The sequence below is a fragment of the Centruroides sculpturatus genome, unplaced genomic scaffold (genome assembly GCF_000671375.1).
Source record: "Centruroides sculpturatus isolate CEXI.00-Female unplaced genomic scaffold, Cexi_2.0 scaffold852, whole genome shotgun sequence".
NCBI lineage: Eukaryota > Metazoa > Arthropoda > Arachnida > Scorpiones > Buthidae > Centruroides > Centruroides sculpturatus.
The window spans coordinates 19,558-46,328 of record NW_019385108.1 but is presented as its reverse complement, the minus strand read 5'-3'; the positions used below and the strand labels follow the sequence as shown (position 1 = coordinate 46,328).

General features: G+C 30.5%; 1 protein-coding gene across 2 annotated transcripts in view; it reads left to right on the top strand.

Annotated features, from left to right (window-relative positions):
- LOC111634822 overlaps positions 1-26,771 on the top strand; it is a 51,992-nt gene that overhangs the window by 7,218 nt on the left and 18,003 nt on the right. Inside the window, exon 1 of one of the 2 annotated variants that reach the window (XM_023379655.1) lies at positions 3,246-3,512. The exons of the other annotated variant lie outside the window; for it this stretch is intronic. The gene's annotated coding sequence lies outside the window, so the exon portion shown is untranslated. Of the gene's footprint in view, positions 1-3,245; positions 3,513-26,771 lie in introns of those variants that run through there. 2 annotated transcript variants of the gene reach the window in all.

Below are 26,771 nucleotides of genomic sequence, written 5' to 3'. Positions count from 1 at the left end.
TAATAATTATTTTATTAAATACATTAAAAATTTATAATCTTCGGTATTATTCAATTCTATCCTCACTTTAAGGGTCAATTCTCTGAACTTTATATTAATTTTAAGATTAGATAAATTAAGAATTAAAACATTTTTTCGTTTGATAAAGTCAGTCAAATATTTTAATATTTAAATAAATGGATAGAATTATTATTAAAAATCATTTGTAAATTTAATTCATTAGTTATATTTCCATACAAATTTGGAAGTATTTCACTTTATAATACAACTGTGATTAATTATCAGAATGGGATAGATTGTAATAAACATTAAATAATGACGATAATTGAAATTATATTGTCTATTATTAAATTGAAATAACAATTTTCGGAAAATCCATTTAACTCTTTTTCAGATTTATCTGTAAAAAGATCTAATTTTATTTTATTTTTTTCGATAATTTAATTAAACCATTGTCTTTTTGTATATATTCTGTAGGCTTAAACCTTCGTTTTTAAATGAAAATGTCATTGCACATCTATTTATGAAGCAAATGTAGGTTAAGCATTTCTCACTTTCTCAACTGTTCTACATAAATAAGGTTTCATAAGACTCATAAGCCTTAAAAAGCCTATCTTCATTATACCTATTCTAATACATAAAACCATTATCATTTACATGCAATAATTAAATATATATATATATTTGTGTGTGTGTGTGTGTTGTGAGTGTGTGTGTTTGGTATGTGTAGAAAGTTTCATTACATAAAAAATTAAGAACAACATCCACCCTATTAAGAAAGTATTAAGCAGTAATCTTTTATGAGAATAGATAAAGTGTTCTAATTAACTTTCTTGATGAATACTTAAATCTTCAATTAAAAATGATCAAAGTTTATAAAATAAATATAAGAGAAAAATCTAATCTTAGTTTTCCTTCCTTTTTTTTTACTTATTATTATTTTTAATTTTATAAATTTAAAGGTTAATATATCCTTAAAGTTTATAAATGTTATAAATGAATTATATTTTTAATAAGTGATTGTTAATTAACTGTAAGAAATATTGAATCTATAAAAGAGAAAAAAAGACTTTTTGGAATTTTTTTTGTGTGTGTGTGATCTTTAATTAAATATGTTTAAATGAAGATATTCATCAAGAAGATAAAGCTTTAGTTAAAAAAATATATATATATAATTTTGNAGTGTTATAGGGGGGTCAACTGTATTTAGAAAATTATTTTTTAATTCAAATTTTATATGCTACTTATTTACCTAATAATGGGATATAAATGAAATGTAAAACAGAAAAAGGTAGATTTTCATCATTGTTAACATTTATAACTGAATGAAACTGATGGTCAATGCTTTACAATAAGTTTAACAAGGTCAGTACGTTCAGCTCGAAATTTGTGTCAAGAACATTTATGTGATGGATAAATAGTTACTTATTTGAGTCCAATGGCAAACAAAAATCTAAATGATAAAATATTCAGTTTGAGAATCAATGACACAGTAAACATGATGAATAAATGACAAGTAGATAAAAGATGTTGACTTAAAATAACAAAAATAAGCTGAATATAAAGTAGATAATTACTACATAGTAGTAAATAAAATTTCTATAAAATTTTCAAAGAGTAATAGAGAGTAGCAATAGTTTACAGTATGTTATGAATAATCATAAAAATCAATTTACATATTTACTAGTATTTAGTTAGTTGACAAGTTATTAAAATTTAAAAAAAAATCATTACAGAGTTGTTAACTATTATTATGAGATTATTATTTATTATTATTACAAACATTTACAAAGTTATCAGCTATTATTGCTTTGAAAAACAAGATAAACTGTAAGTAATCCCTACGGGGAAAATGGATATAAATTATTTATAAAAATATTAATATCGTTCACTAGTCTCTTTTAAAATGTTTATGATCAGGAAATCAATTTATTTAGATCAACGAACTGATTAGAAAAATATGCTGTAGCACCAGGTTTCATTAGTAGCTTTAGTTAATTAGTACTTCTATTATGCAGAAGTCAATGACTCTAGTGCATAGACCCTTCTACATGAAAAATTTACCTGTTGTTTTATCCTCTCCTAAATGAAGTAAATATGTATAATATAATTATATTTATGCTTATATTTTATCAACAGTTTGTATAGATTTATTTAATTTATCCAACTTTTAAAATTAAATCCAAGTTATTTAAATATATCTTCATATTTTTCAAGTCTACGAAGTTTTTGATAAATTTATCTATTTATAGATTACTCCTGNTAATTAATTTTTTTTTTTCATATTCTGTATTTATAATATATATAGTAATTTACTTGCTAATCAGAACTTAAATACGTTTTAATAAAAATCAAATTTTTCAATACTTTACCAACTTTACTTCTATCTATTCAGTTAAATTTGATTTCGATTAACTATATAATTAAATTTTCAAGAAAATAAATTAACATTTTAAATTTGAAACGTTCATATTAAACAGAACTTTTCCTAATCTAAAAAATGTATTTATTTAAGGATTATTTAAATATAATTATTTACAAATAAGAACTTAATCCTTGTCTTAAACATTTTTTTATTAAATGAAGATTTATAATGTTTTTAATATTGTTTCTTATGTCAACTTTTGTTACATAAGTATCTGATAGATTGACGATGATGTTATATGTAATGAATTTTACATGGTATATAAAAACAAAAGTAATGTAAAACACATTGAATGAAATTGCCAAAAATTTGTATTTATTTACAGAATCATTGATTTAAATAATTTGTATGACAAAATAAAAATTCTTTTTACTTATATATATATAACTTGCATATGTATTGTGATAATTTTATACTGTATTTGGTTTTTCAAAATAGATATGCTGTTAAAATAAGACAATACTTTCAAAGTTTTGTTAAAAATCTTCAAAATCTGCTATTGTTAGCTTATATCAAATTGTTCCTAATATTACAGTCAGTTAATAAAACAAATTAAAATAATGTAAAGTTTTCTTATTGTAAAAATCAGTCTGTATCACTGATTAAATACATTTAGTAGAAAGGAATAGAGGGCTATCCGTGATAAGCAACAGACTTTACCCTATTAGAAGTCGGAAAGAAGAGTTTAGGAAAGCAAGAAGAAAGAGCAAGCTTAACAATGGAAAATAAAACGAAATGCAAGAATAATAAATTTTAATTGAGAAATCACATATTTTTTTCCCTTTTTTCCTTAAACGATTTAATAAAATTTCCCTACGGAGAGGGAATATTCCCAACACTTACGCGCTCTGTCGATAGGCACATATACTGAGCGCTGATTGGTTAAAACATCGTTTACGTCAAATTCAGCTTGTTGTCAGGTCCCTTCGTCCACATTAGTGGAGATTTAACAGCTGAGGGAAGTGTCTTTGGGCGCTTTTTCTCTTCTTTTTTTAGTTATTTAAGTATATATTTATGTTTATTTTACGAACGAATTAGATAGGATAATAAAGTTATATCATGGTTCCTATATTTAACCAAAAATGGGGTGAGTTGCTTTTTATTATTCTAATAATAATAAGAATAATAAATATACAATACTTGGTTATGTATTATTTTGCATTGTATGTACTGTACTTGAAATATACATATATTTTTTATATTGTTTACAAAGTATTTTCCATTTTAAATACTTTATAAACAATAGAAAAAATATATGTATATTTCAACAATATAAAAAAAATATGTATATTTCAACAATAAAAAAAATATGTGTATATGGCCATGTTAATAAATAATTAATATAAAGTGCTAATTTAATTAAATGAGGATTACAAATTAATTATGAGTATATTATTTGATAATCTTATAATAAAAATCAGAAGAAATTTGTAAATTTCTAACAAGATTATTTATCTTAAAAATTGTTTAAAAGCTTTACAATTATTAAACGTATTGTTTTAATAATATTTTAATTAGTTAAAAAGTATTTTTGAATTTACAAAAGTTAAAATATATTTTAGTTAAATNGTTGCTAGTTTTTTATCCGGTGGAAGCCCAATATTGTTTCTCTTACAATTGGTACATGCCGGTATAGTATTCGTAAGTTTACACTCACTGAATCTGTGCTGTTTGGAACAATGGCTACATTTTTGAGATTCCTTACAATCTCTAGCCCAATGTCCAAACCCACAGCATTGAAAACAACGCTGTATAGGGATATAGTCATCCACTTGAATTGAGTACCATTGAAGTGCTATATTTTTATTTTTCATTAAAAAATTTCTTATTGTTGGTGTAACTGTAATGATAATATGTCTGCTTTTCCCTTCTGACCTTTTACTTTTGATTATTGATGTTAAACGACAGTCTTTTATTAGATTGACTTCATCTAAACCTCTCCAAATATCATTTTGCCTTATCATTATCTCTATGATATCTTCTTCTGGTAAACTGTTTGGTACGTTTAGCAATATTATTTTTGGTTGACGCTTTCCTGCGACTCTACACTTTATTTTATTGTCTATTTCTTTTATTTTTTCTATCGCGTTCTTGAGTCTATCACCTTCCTCGTTATTATTAACCACTATGCAAACTCCATTCCCTCTAATCTTCTTAATCCCCTTAACCTTAATCTTAATTTGCTTTGGTTGAATGTTTTCCTTAATTTTCGTAACGATTCCTTCCATATTAATATTTGTTTCTTGCTCACTATTTGGGTATATTAATACCGCACTGTTGCATTCCTCGTTACTATTGTTAATTATATCTCTATTATTTTGACTTCCCATTTGTTGTGTACTTATGTTGGATCTAGTGACTTCAGCGTAACTCAATTGACTTGAAGTCTTGTTTGAATGTTGTATATTTGTTTTGATTTCTTTGATAGACTCCAGTAAATTTGGTGTTATGCTGTTTCTTTCTTCTCTTTCTGATCTTACTTCTTTAAGAATCCCGTACATTTGTTGTACCGTTGCGTACATCTGTACAACCCTATCTTTCACCTCTTTCCTCTCTTCACTCCTGATATGGATTTTATAGGATTCTGGAATAAGATCCATTATCCTCTTCAATTGTGTTTTCGCTTCTTTTAGAAGCTTAAATTCAGCTGTTTCACTGTTATTTTCATTGTAGTAATTAACCGTTTTTTCACTGGAGCATTCCTGCTGGTCTTCCGATATTTGATCAAAGTTATTTTCTAAGTTTTCCATCTTAAAACTCAAATATAAACCAATTAGAAGAAGTGTATTGTGTTTAAGATGGCCCAGTGCCAAGCGATACTGTGTTACCGAGTGAATACTCAATAGCACAGTACGAAAAGATAGGACTTAAACCTAATAATTAAATTAATAATTATTTTAATACTTAATCTGTCAGTCAAACAGAATTACCGTCACCGATTAAAAAGTAATAATATTGTGCCTAATCAGCCAATATAATCTATTAATAACCAGCAAAATTGTTAACCACCTTATATATGGCCATCTGTCACGACTAAAAATTAATATATAGAATTAAACTGTCAATCAAAAAAATTTATCGTTACCGATTAAAAAGTAGTATTTTGGGGCCTAATCAGTCTATCTAACCTATTAATAACCAGTAAAATTGTTAACCACCTTATTTTTGTATAAAAGTCGTTACGGATGACCGTTGACTATGGCAACTAACACTAACGGCCGTTGGAAACCGTTATAGATAGTAATTAAAATGTATGCAATTCTAAAACAGCCCTTATTTAAATTCTAATTACCCCAGCTTAATCAAATTTACACCCTGTGCTTGGGCTAACGTCCTGTACGTCCCACCCAATTTTTATCCCCCTATCTTAATTTAGCCCCTCGCTATTAAATTCTAAAATGTCCGGGATTCGAACCTTCCTAACACCCTCCCTCTTTATCGTACCCGAGTAAGTAATATATCGATCTGACCTGCTTTTGAAGGGCTATCCAACGATGTGATCCATTCTTAATTAGAACAATTTTTGACGGAGTTGATAAATTGAAATTTCAAGAGAAGAAATTCTTATGACCTGTCTCTTTCGATTCCCTGAACTGAAGTTTTCCACTGATTAAATACAGAAATTGTAACATAAGTATAGTATCAGACTCTCACCAGATAAATTGTTATGCATTTTAAGATGATCCAGAATGATATAAACTAAAGGGTTGGAAGGATATATCATTATAATAAGATATTTAAATAGAAATCTGCATTTGTATAATTTAGTCTATGATTTTAAATTATGAGTAACAGAATGAGGATAATGGAAGGTTAAAAAATATACTAACTACGCTGGCATCTTGTTGAAAGTATAATATTGATAGTTGATCAATAATATTTGGTTGAAAAATTTTTATTATTCTTTTTTTTTTATCATATATACTTAAATGTTTTGTGTATAATTTAAAATTCAGATTAATTACATGTTAAAGTTATGTGAGAATTGATTGATAAGGTTTTTGCATTTTATAAAGTGTGGGGACACAAACATATCTACCATGACTATCACCCTTTAGTAGCAACAAGTGTCTAGTCTCATTACTATGACAGACAAGAAACATTTGATACAGTATTATCAATTTCATGCTCTGTCATTTACAAGGTTCAGAACTATTCCCTGTGTTCAAAAAGTCATTATAATAAGGTTTTTGGATGGAAGAGAGTTGTTTACATGAAATATCTGCAAAAGGAAAAACAATCAATTTGGTGAAGTATTGTGAAACCTTACAAGTATCCAAGACATTTGCAGAGTAAAGACTGAAAAGAATCATAACACAAGACCACATTGCAGTCAGGAAACAACAAATATGCTTAAGAACCTTTAGTTAAAGATTATCCTGCAGCTTCTTACAGTCCAAATCTGGCACCATTAAGCTTCTGGCTTCCCCCAACTTTAAAAGTGGTATTGACAGGTAAATTTGGTCAATTGGAAGTTCAAGCTGCTATACAAGAATGGATCAAGAGAAGCTCTGTTTTTTCATGCATTGAAAGCAAAAAATGGATTGAATGTTTAAAAAAAATGTTACTGTAAATGTTAATGTAACAATTAAAATAAATGATTTTTACTATTTTTTAAAACAAGTCATTTTTCTGACACTTCCCAAGCTAATTTTATAAAAATAGAGATCGTATATATCTATCAACTAAATTGACTATTTTGTTTTTATCATTAATATATAATGTTCAATTAGAATTATACTAAGCATAGTTCATTTTCTGTCTAAACACAAACTAAGAATTGAGTCAAAGCACTAACAAGTCAATAATATTGTCTTGAGGAGCTCCAACGCAACATTATTGATTGAATACAAAATGAAAAAGAATAAAAATTACATGTGCTTGTGTTGTGATCTTGGACATTGTCACTTTGACCACATTGTATCTTGAAAATAAGATCATGGACCCTAATTTTTATTGGACTGCAATTTGAAAAATTTGTACACCTATAAATTCCACTCTCATCCATATGTCCATCTTTCCTTAATCTTGAGAATGGTGTTAGATAGATGATCAGCACGATTCTATTGTTAAAGGAAAAGTTTGATGTTGTATAGGGGCAAGCCATTACTAATCTGAGATGGAGAGCATATATTTTAAATTAAATAAATTAAAAATATGATCAAAAATTGCAGCCTGGCATGGCATTGTGACAATGTCACAATAGATAAATGCTCTCTTCATTTTCAATTTCCTCATCTCATTATGTGAAATGACAAAGTTTAATCAAAATTGAACAATCAAAGTTTGAGAATGAACTCAATTCTATTTTGAGACAGAGCATCAGCAAAGCCTCTTCTATGAGACTTTGCTGATGCTGTCTCAAAAATGACATAATTTATATAAGAAAATTTTCACATAAATTCATTTTCTTATTTTGAATTGAAAGAAACAGGTTCAAATTTTTGCAATAAATATTGACTACTGTAGTTATGCTAATCACAATGTAGTGTGCAATGTCATCATCTCAATTTGTAGCATTTGATTATTACTAAAGACTGTGATGGCATCTAACATAGTGGAGTTGAGCAACTTGGCTGATACAATTTCAACCATTATCATACTATTGTAGAAAAACATGTCCTTTTACTCTTAATTTGATAATATAAATGTTTTTTATATACCTGATGTATTGTATAATATTTATAATTTGAACTTTTATTTCTCTCATTTACCAATAAAAAATTAATCATCATCAGTCCCAAAAATTTCATCAAAGTTAGATATGGTATCTTCGAATTTGCTAATTTGAAAATAATAATAATGAACATTTAGGAGCTGTCCATAAGCGACATCCACACTGGAAGAGAAGGAGGGGTTACAATAACTCGGACAAGTTGAGCTTCATTGGCTGTCCATTTATATGGTTTATGTATTTTATTATATTTATTTCAAAATTTCTTGTTTTTCATTTCTACTTATGGTATCTATTATTCATAAAATGATAAAGGTTTTAAGTGGGGAGAGAGTTTTGTTAGACACCCAAAGAGGGGAGAGGGTTATGGAAATTTGGACAAACTGGAACAAGAGGGGAGGATTAAAAATTTCAAGAAAAATGCAGATTTGATTTATGGACAGCTACTTATATGCTAAATTCAAGTCTTTTTCATATAATTTATCAATTTTTTACACTATATTTGTAAGTTTGTTAGTTTTCTTGTTTGTTGTTTGAGATATTATCATTCAGTGAAATGTTATATTTGAATTAAGTACCAAAAAAAACCAAACAATCCAATTTACTTATATCCAGTTGTTGAATGTTATATTTGATCTACTATATAAACATATTAGAAAATCTAAAACTGCATATAGATATCTCTGAGATAATGGGAAAACATGTTCTATCTAATGCATAATACTTCCGAATCTATTACGAGTTTGATCTAAAAACTTATTCATATATCATTGTCAGTATGAACCAGCAAACAAATATTAAATCTCTTATGAAATTTCTCAATGTACTCTATGAAACATAATAGCAATAAAATAAATTTATAGATTTCAATGTAGAAGTAGCATAAGTACAGTGACCATAATTTTTTATGCCAAAATGAGACGGGAAGTTGCAACTGTTGAGTACAGGTCATCTGTTATTAAAATTCTGACAAGAAATATAGATGAGTTTATTAACAATTTGTTTGTATATTACCAGCAATATTGATTTTGTTTTTCTTTGTAATTTAATTTAGAATTTTGCTCTCTTTCTTTTTGTTGTTGTTTGCATGATTCTTATCCTTGTGGGCTTTTTTACATGTCTATAGGTGTGGACTGACTATCACTTAGATATTGTTTTCAGATTAGGAAAGAAGATATTTTTATTCTAATCCAAAATCTGGATACACTTAGAAAAGGAAAAAAGGAACAAAAAGAGAATCAGTCTGGAAGGGACCAGTAATGAGGAAGATAGTATCTTTTGTGAGAAATTGTCTTTGTAAAAGAATGTCTCTGTGAGAAGCTGTGTTACGAATCTCAGACTTTAGTTTTAGTATTGTGGAACTGTATACTGTGAGTAGATTTTAACTTACATTATAAACTGATTTTTGAAATAACCAGGACTGTCAAACTTATTTTGTTGGATTTCAACCATTGCATAATAATCAAAGTGCTGAACATAAAATAAGAACTGGTGTGTTATCAGTCTCTCAATACTGCTATCCTATATTTGTTTTCTTTCATTTTCTTACTGTCTTACCAACTATTAGTTAAGATTCACTTGTTAACTGGCTTCTCTTTGATGCTTTTCTTCATATTATTTTAAATAGATAGAATAGATAGAAAAATCCGATGTAAAATGGCAAAACAAAGATGACTGACAAAGATCACAATTTTTTAAAAATCATTTCTGAACATTTAAAAAGTAGCTCTTGGCAAAGAAAATATGGGTAACCTTCCTCTGATTATAACTGGATTTTTGGGCATGATTCCCATTTTCTCTAATTCCATTAATATTTGGCAGTTTTTCAAATGGTAGAAAATGTTTCATATCTTGCTAGTTGGGACAACAGCGTAAATAGCGAGGTTGTGGCTGAAGTTTTCATCTCTAAAATGTGCCACTTACAAGGTAGCGGCGCTTGACGTTCACCTTTTAGAGATGAAAACTTTGGCCACAACCTCACTAATATCACAGTTCTTCAGGTCAAATTGAAAAGTGAACCTCTGTCTATCTTCTTTTGCTTATTGGAGCAATACCCATCATCCTTAGAAAATATAATTTGCAAGTTAGATGTTTTGATAAAAGAGAACTCAAAGATAAAAGTCTGTTAAACCAATTATTAAACATCAAGCAGGGGTGGTGAATCTGTTAATGATTACATCATTCATACTAAGACCCTCTTATCTAGAACCATCAGAAAAACCAGAATTTACCCATTCTATGATGATGTAATCATGGAAACATTCACGAAAGGTTTCAGCATTAAGATCAGAAGTCATGTTTTTTGGCAAGGACTAAAACTCTTGACCAAATTGTTGAAATGACTGAGAATGAGGAGACGAACGAATAGAAGTGTAATGCTCTAAGAGATCAAAAAGGGGTTCATGTTACTGTTCAGGAATGTTCTGAATTGTCTGAATTAACTAATGGAGTGACTCAGGTATCCAAAGTTTCAAATGACAGAAGAATAGTTAAATTAGAGCAGGAAGTGAATAAACTCTTGAACAGTCACTTTGAGCCAAGTAAGAGTAGGCAGAGAGAATGCTTTATCTCAATCAAATTCCTTTGCTGCTACCTGCTGTATCTAGCTCTCAGATCTTTTGGTACTTTCTGTTATCTCTGGATAGCATTTGGCCTTAGGATTAATCCATGTACTTTTCAGTGTCTAATTGAACACCTATGATCTAGATTAAAGGATATTGCAGTGATATCTTATCTTGATATATTTATTCAGTTAAATATTTCAAAACAATATACAAGACTTCCAGAAAGTGTTTGATAAATTACGGCTGTCTTCAACCTCCATGTCAACAGAAGCATACATTTGCAGCATCACAAATTAAATATTTGGGACATTCTTTTGCCTCATTGAATAGAGCCATACTCCTCAAAGTTATTCTAGACTGGTCTGTGCCAAAAAATGTTAAACAACTACAGTCGACCCCCTATAACGCAGTAGATACATTCCACTTTATAAGAATTTCGCATTGTAGGAATCCTTAAATACATGAGTCAATCACAGCCAGGCACGTGTGCAGTTTACGGACTACAGCTGTTTGAAAGATTTTCTTCCATAAAATTAATCAATTCTAGACTAATTTGACTCAACATTTCTAAAACACGTATAATTTTTTTGGGAATAATCCGTATAAACTATGCTATAAACAAAAAATAGTAGAATTACTTACTGAGTGTGCACCGTTTGACGACGCCATTGCTTAAGCTTGTTTTCGTCGTGGAGCAGTGCACCAAACGGCAGGTGCGTTTTCTGATAAGTTATTTTTCTGCGAAAAACTTGAACTTTGGAGACATCATTAATAGAAATAATTTTTATGGCCGTTGAATAAGAAATGTATAAAATTACAGTACTCTATAAGACTTACAGTACCTAATTTATATACTGTACAGACGATAGTGAACTCAACTTACCCGCCTAACTCTCTGTAGCGTGTAAGTAGTTCGGATGCTCGTCCACTATTAGTCCAGATTCGACCAATCCTGTCACGACACGAGTTGGCAATGACATTTTACCGCATTTTACGAGTCTCTTTTAGCATCTTTATACGAATACAGTCGCAATTTTTTCACTGCGATATACGAATCCGCATTATATGAACCCGCGTTATAGGGGGTCTACTGTACAATCATTTTTGCAAACTTGTAAATGTCACATTACAAAACATTATATCAGAATGGAAACTTCAGCATATGCAAATGATCAAATTGTACACAATTGCATGCACAAGGCAACAAATTTTCCAGTGGTTTTTTGAAGGCCTGTGATAAGCAGCAAAAATGTTTTTTGACAAACTTGCACAGATGGATATCACAAGGATAAGCAGAGCTAAATAATTGGGTAAACAGGTTAAGTTTATTTCAGTTTAATTAACATTTACCATTATTTGTTCAATAAAAAAAATNTTCTTCCATAAAATTAATCAATTCTAGACTAATTTGACTCAACATTTCTAAAACACGTATAATTTTTTTGGGAATAATCCGTATAAACTATGCTATAAACAAAAAATTGTAGAATTACTTACTGAGTGTGCACCGTTTGACGACGCCATTGCTTAAGCTTGTTTTTGTCGTGGAGCAGTGCACCAAACGGCAGGTGCATTTTCTGATAAGTTATTTTTCTGCGAAAAACTTGAACTTTGGAGACATCTGACAGATAAAGCATTTGGAGAATGCTTTATCTGTCAGAGCCTAGCTCACATAGCCAAGAATTGTCCCAAATGTGGGAGAAGTGATTTAAACTGAGAAGGGAGAACAATCTGTCAGGCTTGCCCTCAGGGGCACCGCTAGCTGTTTGAACGCCCGTGTGCAATACTGATTATGCTGCCCCCTGTTTAACTATGATTACCTACGCTGAGCTTGCCAGAAAGGCTCTTTAGTGTTGTCTCATAGGGGTATGAAAAAAGAAAATAAATACTTTACAAAGAAAAACTATTTATTATTACTAAGTTATTTTTGTTTACTTAAGTGTAAAACCATGTAAATATTTATCTACAGAAATTGAACTTTTCTTGCCTTTATGTTTGCGAAATCTGCTATCAATTTTCTTGTATCCAAGCTGTCTAAGATTTTACATTCAATTGAGACTACAGCTAAATTACTTAGTCTTTGCTGGTGCATTGTTGATCTTAAATAGTTTTTCTATAATTTTTAACTTTGAAAAGGACCTTTCACCAAATGCAACTGTAACCGACAATATAAGTAATATTCTTAGTGCTATTGCTCTGTTCGGAAATGTCGAAATTAAGTCATTAGTAAAAAGATATTGCAATAGGGTTTGTGGATCATTAGATTGGTTTTCTGGAAAATGCAACTTTAAAGTATTGATTTCATTAAACAAATCAATACTGTCAATGTCTGTTTCACTACTTGAATTGTCTTTAATTAAGCTTCAGATTTAAATCCTAACCAAGTTAAAATATCATTAATTATACTTAGACCCATGTCAGAAGAATTATTAACAAAATAATTGCAATTTGATATGTGATAGAACTGTTCGAATGCGTACAAGTACAAACTGAGAAGGAAGCTCTGTGGGGATTCCCTATTTTCGCCAGTCCTGTCAACTTCTGTCATAGAGCATGACTATGGGTACTTGGCTTTTGGGCACCGCCGGATGGTTCAACCAGCCGACAGGTGTTTCGCATTGCATCTTAATTCTGATAAATGCCAATAGAGCCACTGTTAACACTATAATATAAATAAGAATATAGTAATTGCGCGCCAGTCAGAGTTTTTTCTCCATGCGAAGACATTTCTTATACTATAAGTAGGGTGGGTATTATGACAATGACTTTCAATATTACGTGACCGATCGTTCGATTTGCCGTCCCCTGGATGTGCCGCCCGCTTACGGCGGGCCTGCTTGCACTCCTACTCCTGCTATAGCATTGAAATCGACTTTCAAGATGGTATGCCAAAAGGGGTTTTCCTCTTGTTGCATGCTTCCTTGATGGCATTCCAATTAAAATTTTAATTGATATTGAACAGAAAACTCCCTATTCAAGCTGCAAGCAATTAAGATTCTCCTCAATGAGGTAGTTGAAGAAGCCCTTGTTATGGAAGAAGAGCACTTCCATGTTCATGGTATAAGTGAAGCCATTACTGAATGTAGTCAAGTTCTGTGGACTAATGTCAAGTATTGTGGCGAGTAATGCCCTACTTTACTGACATGTATAAAGTTTCCATGCAATCATGAGTATGAATACATCCTGGAGATGAACACACTTGTTAAATAACTGCTACATTGAACAAAATCAAACAGATATTAACCTTTTCTGTGATGACTAAAGATGCTGATATTGTGACCTCTTTTGATTGCCAATTAGCTAGCTCCTTTCCTTAATTTAACTGGATTGTATAACTTGAGTGAACATGAGAGAACTAGATTATATAGCATTTTGGAGAAATATCCCAATTGGTTTGCCCTTAGGATTGAAAACTTATGAGTATTATCTGATTTATGCATAAACCTGTAATAGGCCCCAGCATGCTATCAACATGCACAAATACCATATCCCTAAACGCTATTTAAAAGGCTTTGGAAGGCTTGCTAATTCTTCTCTCTCTTTCTTGAGGCAGGTTTCATTGAAGAGAGCTCATATGAATGGAACTCTCCATTCACATTGTTGAGAAAAGTTCTGGAAAATTAAGAATGACCCTGGATTTAAGGTGAACAAATGAAGAGACTGTTTCTCAAGAATTTCCCTTATCATGTGTGGATGAAATCCTGAGCAAGTTTTATGAAAGTCAGTATATTTCAGTTCTTGATTTGAAATCAGACTACTTTCAAATTCTTCTTGATTTTTCCATTCACCTTTTCTATCCCATGTGGAAAATTCGAAATGTGTCAAATACTCCAAGGGAAAAGAAAATGGTCACATGGGATATGACATATTGGATGAACCTTCCAGTATGTCATATCCCATCTCCTAGGTAAATTTATTGGGGTCAAATGATTTGTTTTCAGAATGTCATGGTATTTTTCTCTTCATTTAATAAATACATTATGCTTCTTGATAAAGTAATTAATATATTATGTAAGTTAATTTGAAGCTATACCAAGATAAAAGTAATTATGTAGAGAATGAAGTCTGCTACTTGGGACATATCATCAGTAGAAAGGGAATTTGTCTAGATCCCAGAAAAGTGCGTGCAATCAATGAAATTGGCTTAATACAGAATAGTATGTCCAGAGCTCCTGTGAAATGATAGGCTTTATTAGGAACTTCATTCCAAATTTTACAAAAATTGCTATTCCTTTAATGAAATAAAGATTTGTGTGGGATGAGCAATGCCAAAAAAGCTTCAAAAAATTCAAGATGATCTGAATAATCCACCTCTATTATCTTATCCTGACTTCTTGGTCTCATATGGATATGTCTGATTAGTGAGCCAATTCAATCTTAAGTCAGGGCAGGAGTGCGAACTCATGACTATGCTGTTTACAACTGACATTTCAGGTGTCATCTAACCACCTTCCTTTGAGCCTCTCAAGATTAAATCTTGCTGTCTACAAAGTTTTGCAGTTTCTGAAAAGAAAGGTGATCAAAGAAAACAGGAAGAAACTTAAGAGTTTCTTAATGCAACCAAATAATATAGTTGCCTTACAGTCCTTAAATATAGTTGTTTTTTTTTCCAATTTCTGTATAGTTATTTACCAATCTTTTCAGAGATTGAGAACTGATGCCAACAGGGCTGCGGAGTCAGTAAAAAAACACTCGACTCCTGATAATTTTAATAGGCCGACTCCGACTCCGGGAAAATTAAATACCAAGTCACCTTATGGGGGGGGCAGAGGCACTCATAGGGGGTTTATTTATTTGTATAAAAAACTTAATTTTTAACAAATATTTAATAAGAGGAAAAGGACAATAAAATTTGACAGCATTTGCACTTCAATTTCACCCTTCCAGAAGAGTTAGTCCAACTAAAAAGTGTGCGACCTAGCTAGCTACTTCAGCCCCTTGTTCAGAAAAGAAAAATATGTACTCAGACCAATTATTCAGAAAAATAGAATACTTATTTAGAGCAGGGATAATAAAGGAATGATTCAAAAATATTCAAATTCAATTGGGTCAAAATAATTTAACTACTAAACACAAATACTACAAAGAATACTACATATTTAATGAATTAAATTGATGCATTTNCAAGATTGAAAGTGAAGAAACTCTCACTTGATAGATTGTTGATTGTAACAGTTCTTGATTAATTTTAACTTTGAAAATATAATTATACTCTGTTGCTTCTGCAGAACGATCATTTTCAATAATTACTAATATGTTGATTTAATTATGCAAAGCTTATCTGCATAGTTAAATCAATGTTTAAGTGAACACTCTGTACACAAACAAAATAAATGAATTATAACAAAATACAAAAAGATTTTAAAAAATTAATAAATATATAATAAATTTTCTTTCATTTAAAAAAAACAAACTAAAGTAAATTTAAAATGCGGGAGTCGGAGTCGACACATTTTTTCCAACTCCGACTCCTCTGGCCAGAAATTCCTCCCGACTCCGACTCCACAGCCCTGGATGCCAACAGTGTTTTTAGATAGTAAGATACTTGTTTCACAGAAAACTTCATTCTCCTTTTTGGAATAAACCAACTAATGGAAAATCTTCAGCCAACATCCTTGGAAATGAAGATATCTTTTTCAGAACAAGAAAATTGTTACTTTATGGAGGAGACTAGATAGATATTTGAGTTTTGGGTATCCGTTGAGTATGCTTTTTTCAAATTCCTTCTTCAAAAATAATGCTACATCCCAAGGATAAGCTATTGCTGGTTATTGGTTGGTTGATCAGTACCTGTCAATAATGAAATTTTGTTAGTTGTCTATACTGATTTTGAAACTTCATCATCATTTTATATTGGATTTAATTGTGAACTGCATCCTGTTTTTGGCTGTAACCGAATAATTACACAGAAGATTTTAATTTCATTTCTTTTATTTATTTTGATAAATTTAATTCTGATCAATAAATAACTTACCTCTTCAATTTACTATTTATGCAAAAGTAATTTAACAATGAATTCAATTGCTTACTAGACATCTTTTACTAAGAACACATACACAAAAAAATTTTCTTTTGAACTAAAAATGAAAATGATATATGTTATGGCATGATAAATTGAACTAGATACAGCTGCAAGTTACAGTTACAATTATTTGTTTACTTAATTAATGATGATATTTTCAATAACTAGCTAAAACAAATCATATACATCTTTTCTAAAAGTAAGTTTATCATCATTTTTGTTTATTGGTAATAAACAATTATGATAAAAAATATGTGATCATATTTAATATTAGTAGTATGACCACAAACATTTATGGCATTGTTCCTCTTTCTTGGTGCTTCTTTGTGTTCCACCATTGCTTAAACAACCTTCAACAAGTGCAAAAGATGCTAATATTGTGCTGCATCTTAAAAATATTGATTTTATAATTGGCTAGCTATTCAAAGAAGATAAATCTGTGGATTTATGTTATAAATAAATAAAAACTTTTACTTTTATAAACTTGTTAATGAAGTCATCAGATCATTTCTTAAAAACAAAAACAAAGATAAACTCAAAATTTTTATCTTCATTAGCTATGCTGACAATAATAGATGTAGTGTTTCTACATTAGCTATTTTTTTCATTTTCCTCTTGAAGCATTTTCTGGCAGTCTTTCTCAAATTTCTTTTGACTAGTTTTCTTGTCTGTAGAGTGGTAAATAATATTTATTGAGTAGTGGTAATAAGCTGCCTTGTCAACTTGCCACTATCTGTTTTGACTATAGAAAATAATTCTCTGGTTTTAAACAGAAATAACATATCTGTAGGTAATTCTATCCAACTTGTTTCTTGTATATTTGCTTTTATATTCTGTGATTTCCTCCATAATACTTATGTTGTGTCTATAGCAGTAAGCAACTGTATTTTACTTATACTAAGTACTAACCAGTAACAATGTGCTAGTGCACACATATTTTAACTTTTAACATAACTTGATACTATGATGTCAGGTTAATGGGTCAGGCAACTGATTATGGAGAGAGAAAAACAATAAAAAATGAATGGGATACTACGAGGGCTGTTCGGAAAGTTCGCGGCCTCAAATAGAACAATGAACAAAATAATGTTAAAACTTTTTTTATTTTTCAATGTAGTCTCCTTTGTTAGCAAAGCACTTATTCCAGCGATGTTCTATCTTTTTTATGCCATCACAATAGGTCGATTTGTCAAGGTGTGCAAAATACTCATTCACTTCAGAGATGACTTCATTTTTTGAGTAGAATCTCTTTCCAGCCAAGAATTTTTTTAGGTTTGAAAAAAGGTGGAAGTCACTGGAGGCCAAATTGGGTGAGTACAGTGGATATGGAACTAATTGGAAGCAAAGTTTGTTTATCTTTTGTTCAGTGATTCTGGCGGAATGTGCAGATGCATTATCATGGTGGAACAGAACATTTCTCTTCTTCAAGTGTGGCCTCTTTTCTTTGATTTCTTTCTTCAGTTTTTTCAAAAGTTCACAGTAATAGACAGCATTGATGGTCTTTCCTCTTTCTAGGTAGTCAATAAAGATGATGGCCTCGGTTTTTTGGGATGCTAAAGGCATCACTTTTCCCTCTGATGGAACTGTCTTTTCCTTCTTTGGTGGTGACAAACTGTGGTGTTTCCATTGCTTTGACTATTCTTTTGTTTCAAGAATGTAGTAATGGATCCACGTTTCGTCAGTAGTCACAAACCGACGCAAGAAATCCTGTGGGTTTTTCTGGTAGAAATCCAAACACTCCTTTGACATCAAAGTGCGAACACGTTTTTGCTCGGCGGTCAGCAGATGCGGCACCCACCTTGCTGAGACCTTCGTCATACCCAAATTTTCGGTTAGGATGTGGTGCACTCAGTCAACAGAGAAGCCTGTTGTCTCAGCTATCTCATGCATTTTCAAATCTGTTAACACCAAATCATGAACTTTGTCGATATTTTCTTCATTGATAGCAGTTGACAGCTGTCCGCTGCGAGGGTCATCTTCCACACACTCTCTGCCAGATTTAAAAAGGGCTGTCCATTTTTTCACAGTGCTGTACAAAGGAGCAGACTCTCCCAAAACTTCATCCATGTCAGCTTTGATTTGAGATGGGGTCAACCCTTTTTTTTTTTTGTCAGGTGTTTTATGACTGACGAGTCTCTGCCTTCTCCATTTTTGACAAAGCACATTCACACTGACTATCTGCTAAGCTGTCATGGCAAAACTTTACAACAAATCAAGCAGTAATTAGCAGTAATTAGTATTATATCTTTAGCAAAGATGGCTGAATTATTCCCACCAAAAACTAAATTGATCGCAGCGTTACATATAGGTAAGGCCGTGAACTTTCCGAACAGTCCTCGTAGGAAACAGGAATGTACAGAGTAGTGGTAATAAAAAAGTAATAATCATTTACAATCCTTTTGTAAATATTGAAAAAGGAAACAATTATATTGAAATTCTCTAAAACTTAAGTCATTTTTTGTTTAAAGGCCATTTTTAAACAAAAGTAACTCAAGAAAGTAACTAATAAAGCAGTTATAATCTTGTAGCTAGTTATTTTCTAACATTATTGATTTATAACCAAAAGTAACTCACTTCTCACAAAAGTACCATTTATATACCTTCATGAAATTTGTAGAAATTTCCACTACATTCTATGTTCTATAACCTTCAATTTATTCACTTCAGTAACAAACATTCTAAAACCTTTGTGAAACTTTTCATTTAATTCATTCTTATACAGTAAGACCCCACTTAGTGCTGCCTCGCTTAACGCTGATTCAATATAACATGGTCTGCTCAAAGCCTAAGAAAAGCTCAAAATTTATGCTGATTTAAATTATCGTGGGATTTTATTGATTCGTATATAATACAATTATTTACGAACACAAACCAATCAGCAAAAGGTGGCAAAAAGGTGTACTTTCTTTAAATCTATGTTTGTTTGGTGCAATTTTGGAAAAAATATATCATCATGGATGTCTTAGGAAATATCGACTTCGCTTGGCAAGAATTAACTAATAAATGAACAAATGAAGTGTGGAAGAAGTTATGGCTGAAGGTATCCAAGAATTCTCAATGAGAAGAACCTATCGCTGTATCTTTGAGTTGACCAAACTCAACCTAATCGATATAGCAGGACTAGGAGATATAGACGAGCAGGATATTGAGGAGTTACAGCAGGTTTCTGGTGAGAACGTTACCAACGATGACTTTCAAGAACTGGCAGAACGTGGAATTCTTGTGGAACTGAAAAATAGAGATTCTGAAAATGAAGAACCCAAAAAATTTCTCTACAGATTTCCTTAGTAAAAGTTTGGTAAAATAACTGAAATCGTTGATCAAATTGTAGTGAATGATCTAGATTTAGAAAGGAGTACAAAGGCAAAACGAGGTGTTTTGGATGTGATCTTCTACTACTGACATTTGCTTAAGGCAACAAATGAAACTTCACGACTTTATTGCAAAAGAACAAGAATTTCAGAAAAGTCAGGATCTTCATCATAAAAAATGAACTTTACATTTCTGTATGCCTGTTTATGTGCTATTTAACATATATTATTATACAAATTAATATAAAATTAAAGTAAAATCTGTTTATTTTTGGTTGCATTGTGGTTGTTTGGAAAGAGATATTTGTGGGTCCACCAGTAGCCGTTACAAATAACAACACAGAAACAAAATTGCACACAATATATATTCTTTTAATTTTTTCCGAACACGGTTCTTTTAATACACTGATCCCAACCCGACAAATTTTCACTTCAATATCTATACAGGGAAGTGGGTTGCCTCCTATTAATTTTACAGGGATATACTGCGTGTGCGTGTAACACAGAACAACTGAATAAATCTAATGACTAACTTAAAACTAATTGTACTTCTATCTTAAAATAATGAGGAAAAGAAACGGATAGGTTTAGGAAAGCAAAGGAACGATAGGAAAGTAAACAGAAAGTACCCAGGTTCAAGTCGTCTGATCGATCTCCTTAATGATTTCTGTCCTCACAATCATGATCCCTTCTTTTTCTCTAGTAAACTAGTGGTTTGATGTCTGATGGATCCTCGTACCTCTTTCTTTGTTCAGTTTCGGCAGGGTTCTCTCTCACGACTGCAGTCTCCTCTCTTTCACCCCTTTTTGAGTCTGGAGCACTGCATCTGACATCTGTTTTCTCCAAAGTCCAACCAAACAAATGACTACTACTCGTCTCTCACGTTGTCCTGGGCTCTTACATCCTTTGTCTATCTCCCCAAATTCAGGAAAGTCCTAATCTCCCCCTCCTTTGTTCAACTCTCGTTCTTAGAAAGGGTAATCCTCCCCCTCAAGAAGTAACGGTTCATGTAGAAATTGCTTTGAGACAATGGAAAGGAAGTAAGAAAGTAGAAACAAAAGAAGAAAAAAAAAATAATAATAAAGAACTTATGAACTATATAAAAACTAAAATATGGATGACAGCCACAGCATGTTCCCTATCCCTATTTACTCTATGTTAAAATGACCTCGTTTAACTCTGTTTTGCTTAGTGCTTTGTCATATTTTTGCAATTGTTCTAACTCTTTTTCTATTAACAAATTGTTTTTTTTATTATTTTATTTTTTAATTCTTCCAGAATTTGGGATTAATTTTAAACTCAAATTCCCCACGTGCACAGCCTTGCTCAGAAAATATGTATCTGATCTGATTTTTCATCGTTATTTTCAGGAAAATTATTAATCACTAATTTAATATGATATTCATTTCCACTTTGTTTTTAATTGTAAGCTGATTTCATCTACTGCTTTTGTATTGCTTGTTTACTGCTATAATTTCTTAGTCTGATTTGTTACCAAAAAAAATTGTAGTAATAAATTTATTTGTTATTTGAAAGGGAATTATAATATAATCATAGATAATAAAGAACTTTTTGATCTCTGTTTTTCATTTCTTGACATTTTGACACTCCACAAGCCCCAAACATAAAAAAAATAAAAAAAGCTTTAAAGATTTCATTTGTGTGTGTCAGCATCTGTTCTGTTTTGTATATCTCAGTCCTGAATGAACTAAAAATATTGAAATTTGGCAGGGTTGTTTCTGTATACATTATATTGATGCAATTAAATTTTGATGTTTTGGTGGTTAAAGGTTGAGAGAACCCTGTAGATGTGGTCATGTCATATCTCAAATGGCCAAACTCAATGAAAATTTTACTCATTAGCATTTACAATTTCTGTAAAAACTTACCAAAAAATAAGCTTTTTGTCTTTTTATAATAATTACTTTTTATAAAATCTCAACAGATATGCAACTTTAACTTTGTAAATTATGAGTCCTGAGAAAGTTGCAATCATAGAAGTGATTCATTATTGTAATTTCAAATATCAGTGGGAATAATGTGATGCAATTACAGTTTACTGACAAGAATTGAATATTCTATTTGATTTCCAGTTCCATGCTTCAAATTACTATGAATTACAAGTGCACTGTAAGCAAAATTATTGACCACAACAATTTTATAGCATTTATAGATCAGTGGTTCTCAACCTTTGAGACTGTGGATTCATATACTTTTTATTACACGGAGCATTAGCATTAATATATTCTAAATTGATAAGCAATTCCATGTTTATTATTCTCACAATAAACTAATACAATAAAATTTATTGATTAAAATATTACTTTATTCATGGACAATTCCACTCATACTATGTAGTTCATTGGAATAATTTGCAAACTCTAAAACCTGTTATTTTTCTCAGAACACACACTAAGAACCACTGTTGTAGATACTATAAATACATAACACATATTTGATCAGGTAAAAGTTTCCTATTTTGGTGTATTTTGTATGCTATTAATTCAATGGAAAAGATAGAGTGGAAGAAGAGATCATCAATGCACCAGATACATGGATGGAGTTTTAACTTTACTGAAATCCCACTGAATCAAATTCACCAGGACTCAAACTTGACTCGATGGTACTTAATTTCACACATGTGATCAAAAGATTATCAATGTTATATAATCAATAAAAATAATCTGTTTCTATTAATTTATATAAAACCATTTTATTTTATTAATTTATTTGCATTGTACTATCTTGAACAATTGCTCTTATAAATTAAAATGTTTGGTTGAAGTTTGAACTGGAGCCAGAGTCATGATCCCCTGCTCGAAAGCACTATGTAACCTTGACGAGTTATCTCGTCAATGGGCGTTAAGGGGTTTTAAATAATTAATATGTCTATGTGAAGTTTTAAAACCATTTTTAAATTAGTACTATAGAACGATCAATTACTAATTGTGACATTGTCACAATGCTGGGCTGCATTTTAATATAATTAATTTAATTTAAAATATGTGCTCTCCATCTCAGATTAGTAGTGGCTTGCCCCTGTACTTTTCCTTTAACAATAGAGTCATGCCAGTCATTTATGTAACACCTTTAAGGGAAAATTTTTGAGTTGAAATAACAACTTTCAGTTTGCGTCGGAAGTTCATATAGAGTTAATCACGACCTCCTGCCACTAAGGTTTCCATATCTGGTCTCATCTTTCATCTATCTAACTCTGTTCTTGAAATTAAGGAAAGACAGACAGATGGACAACCAAGGAAATTTATAGGTCAATTATTTTTATACTATTTTAAAAAACTAATCATTGAGCTACAATTACTTTAAAAATTTACTTGAATCATTATCCAATGACATAACAATGCGTACATAGCACAAGCAGTTAAGTAAACAAACCAATGGTATATTTTCTCATATAAAACGAACTATACCATTGGTCACTTAGAAGTACACCATATTTCTTTACAGAACTTAAAATTTCCAGCAAAACTGGTGACATATCAGAACTGTTGAGAGAGAGGAGCTGGAGAAAACTTAGGAGCCCATAGTGGTTTTACCCCTATAAACTTAATGTTTTTATAGCAGAAAATAAAATCTTTAAGACTGCTATTTATTATCTCGGGCCACACAGCTCTTATAGCTCTTGACGGCCACTTTCAAAATAGAAACTAAAAATGAAGTCTTACAGCAGTGATAGTTTGCTCATTTAAAAATTTAAATTTTCCAAAAATGGCTTCCAATATTAGGCCTATAGTTTGGGTGTGAACATACAGTTGTCTACCGCTGCTTAAAGTATGTTCTCTAGACAAAATAGTTCATTCAAATGCTATGTGAAATTATGGCACCAAAAAAAATGTCAAAATGATACAGGCTGTGCTTCATAGTGATGTAACAAGATAATTTTACATAGATGTGGACATGGCTTTAGGCTCAATGTATCACAGAAGTCATTGTTGTATATAGGAATTCAGAATTTTATTTCAATATTTTTTATTTATTTTGTTTTAAACAATGCAAATGTCTCCCATATGGTTTCATGTGCAGTAATAATAACCATTGTTTCCTGCTGGAACACATTTTATATGGTTACGGTTTTTCAGGTTTTATTCTATTTTTAATCCAACTTGTATTACAAAACATATTGTGAAAAACATCTGTTCTTATGCTTCGGTGCTTCTATAAAATATTTTATGTATTATTGGAAGGGTTTTAATTCAAATTTTAAGTATCATTCTATATTTACTGTATTTTAATAGGGGTTGTTTTTTTGTTACTGTTGCAGAAAGGGGCAGTAATGTCTCTAGTTTTTCTGACTTAACTGTAAATAGAAAATTAATAAATAAAAGTAATTAGAGAAATATGGCTTTATCACTATGGACATTGAAGTGTGAAGTTCCTGTACATTGGAATGATCCTTTCATCATCAATAAACTAAAGGATGGCCGCTCTATTAGACTGTTAAAACAAATATACTGTGTATATGCAAATGAAGCAATACAGTAGACTAAGCTAATGAATACAAAATAAATATAAACAATATAATGTTTTAATTAGTCTCATAATATTTTCTTTGTTTGAATGGTCAATGACAAGAAGTTAAACTATAATCCTATAATGGAGAGACTGTGTTTTTGCTGTTTTAGGATTACGTAAATCAATGTTAATTTATAATAAATATAAACAATATAATGACCTCGGCGAGTAGAAATAGTTAAAGCACTTCCACCAACAGTCGTAAGAAGAGAACCTTTTGTCAGAGCAGGAGTATAAATAGTGCTCTCTATTATATGGTTTTGTAAAACATCTAAAATAAATTAAATAAATGAGAGATTTATAATTACCAATTTCTAATATTATATAAATGAGAGAACTTACCCTGTAATAATGTTTGGTTATGATTTAATAGGTTTAGAGCCGAATTAGGAAGACTGAAAAATGATTCATCAGAAGGAGCAAATATTGTGTACGTTCCTTCTAAAAGTTAAAATATTTATAAAAAATAAAATAATATCGAAATAATTTTTTTAAATATCTAAAAGTTTTTACAATACCAGCAATATTTTGAATAAAATTTGTTAACTGCAACAATTCGTAAAATNTTCTATTCTCAACTTTTGTGTAATAGCTGAAGATGACCTAAAGTCGTTTGAAAACAGTAGCACATCCAGAAATTTAACACGGGGATGAGCTTTTTAGTTGAAACCCCTTTAATTAATTTAGTAGTATTGAATGTTCAAATAAAATGGCAATGCAAAAATATGCAAATTATGTGTTATATATGTTATTGTATATGATTTGGTTTATAGAAATTGAATCTATTATATAGGCCTAAATAATAATCACATGAAATCACTGAACAAATCACACACACACACAGGTTTATGTGATTTGTTTTGTATGGGAATGTGAAAGGGGAAAAAAGAAAATATTTTATTACATTACTAAATATTCGAAAGCTACAGGTTATAAGAGAGATGGTGATAGAATATAAGTTTATTCAGGTCTACAATAATACGAACATTCTTAATATAGAAAAAGACAGAAAAACACAATAAAGTAATAATGGTTTTTACCAGCAATGAATTTATCAGTTGCAGAGGAAAGATCAGTGCTACAGCAATAATTCTTTCAATGAACAAGATTGAAAGTGAAGAAACTCTCACTTGATAGATTGTTGATTGTAACAGTACTTGATTAATTTTAACTTTGAAAATATAATTATACTCTGTTGCTTCTGCAGAACGATCATTTTCAATAATTACTAATATGTTGATTTAATTATGCAAAGCTTATCTGCATAGTTAAATCAATGTTTAAGTGAACACTCTGTACACAAACTATGATCACACTTACAATAATTATTCAACAAATTTTATAACTATGAATGATTCTCAATAATAAATATGAAAATTAATACTATATTACTAATAGTAGACATTCCAGTAGTAATATATAAGAGAAGAATATTACAGAAATATCCATTCTAGATTATTGCTCTCACTGTATAGATCAGTGCTTCTCAAAGTGAGTGATATCACCTCCTGGGGCATTGCATTTTTGAAGTCAAACAGACAAATATAAAGTGAGGCTAAATAACTGAAACAAATATTTGGTGGGCTAAAAATAAGCCCTGGCAAGGGTCCCTGTGTGGGGGTGTTACTACTAACAGTCATAATCAAAGAGGGTGGTGATCCAAAAAACTTTGAGAAGCACTGATAGATCATCAAAATCTTCCTCTCCGAAAGAAAATTTTGCTTCCTTTTATACCAGTACTGAATTTTTGGTTGCCAATACTGTATATCAACTTATTTTCTTTTATAAAAGAATTTGTAAATTAAAAATATTTTCTAACTTATTAATATAAAAGTTTTGGTAGATTTTTTCTTTAATTCCTATGCTATATAATATTTAAAAATTATCTTATCAGTGTTTTATATAATTAACAGTTGACAAAACATAAAAAAAATGTACAAATGAAACTTTCATTAAACAAACTGTAAAAGTGTCCTCTTTCGTTTCCCCTTCAAACACCATCAGGAAATAATAATTTCATGGTGGAGATGACCTTTATTTGGAGGTTACTTCCCTGCTTCAACATGCAAAACGTTAAAAATGAGGGACAATGAAAGAGGCCACTTTTACAGTTTGTCCAATGAAAATTTCACTTGTAAATTTTTTTCAAAGTATACTTATGTCCCAGCTAAAAACTTTAATCATATAAGATGTTTTGTTAACATTTTTTATTATATTCCAATTTTTAGTATTAATATTAACATAA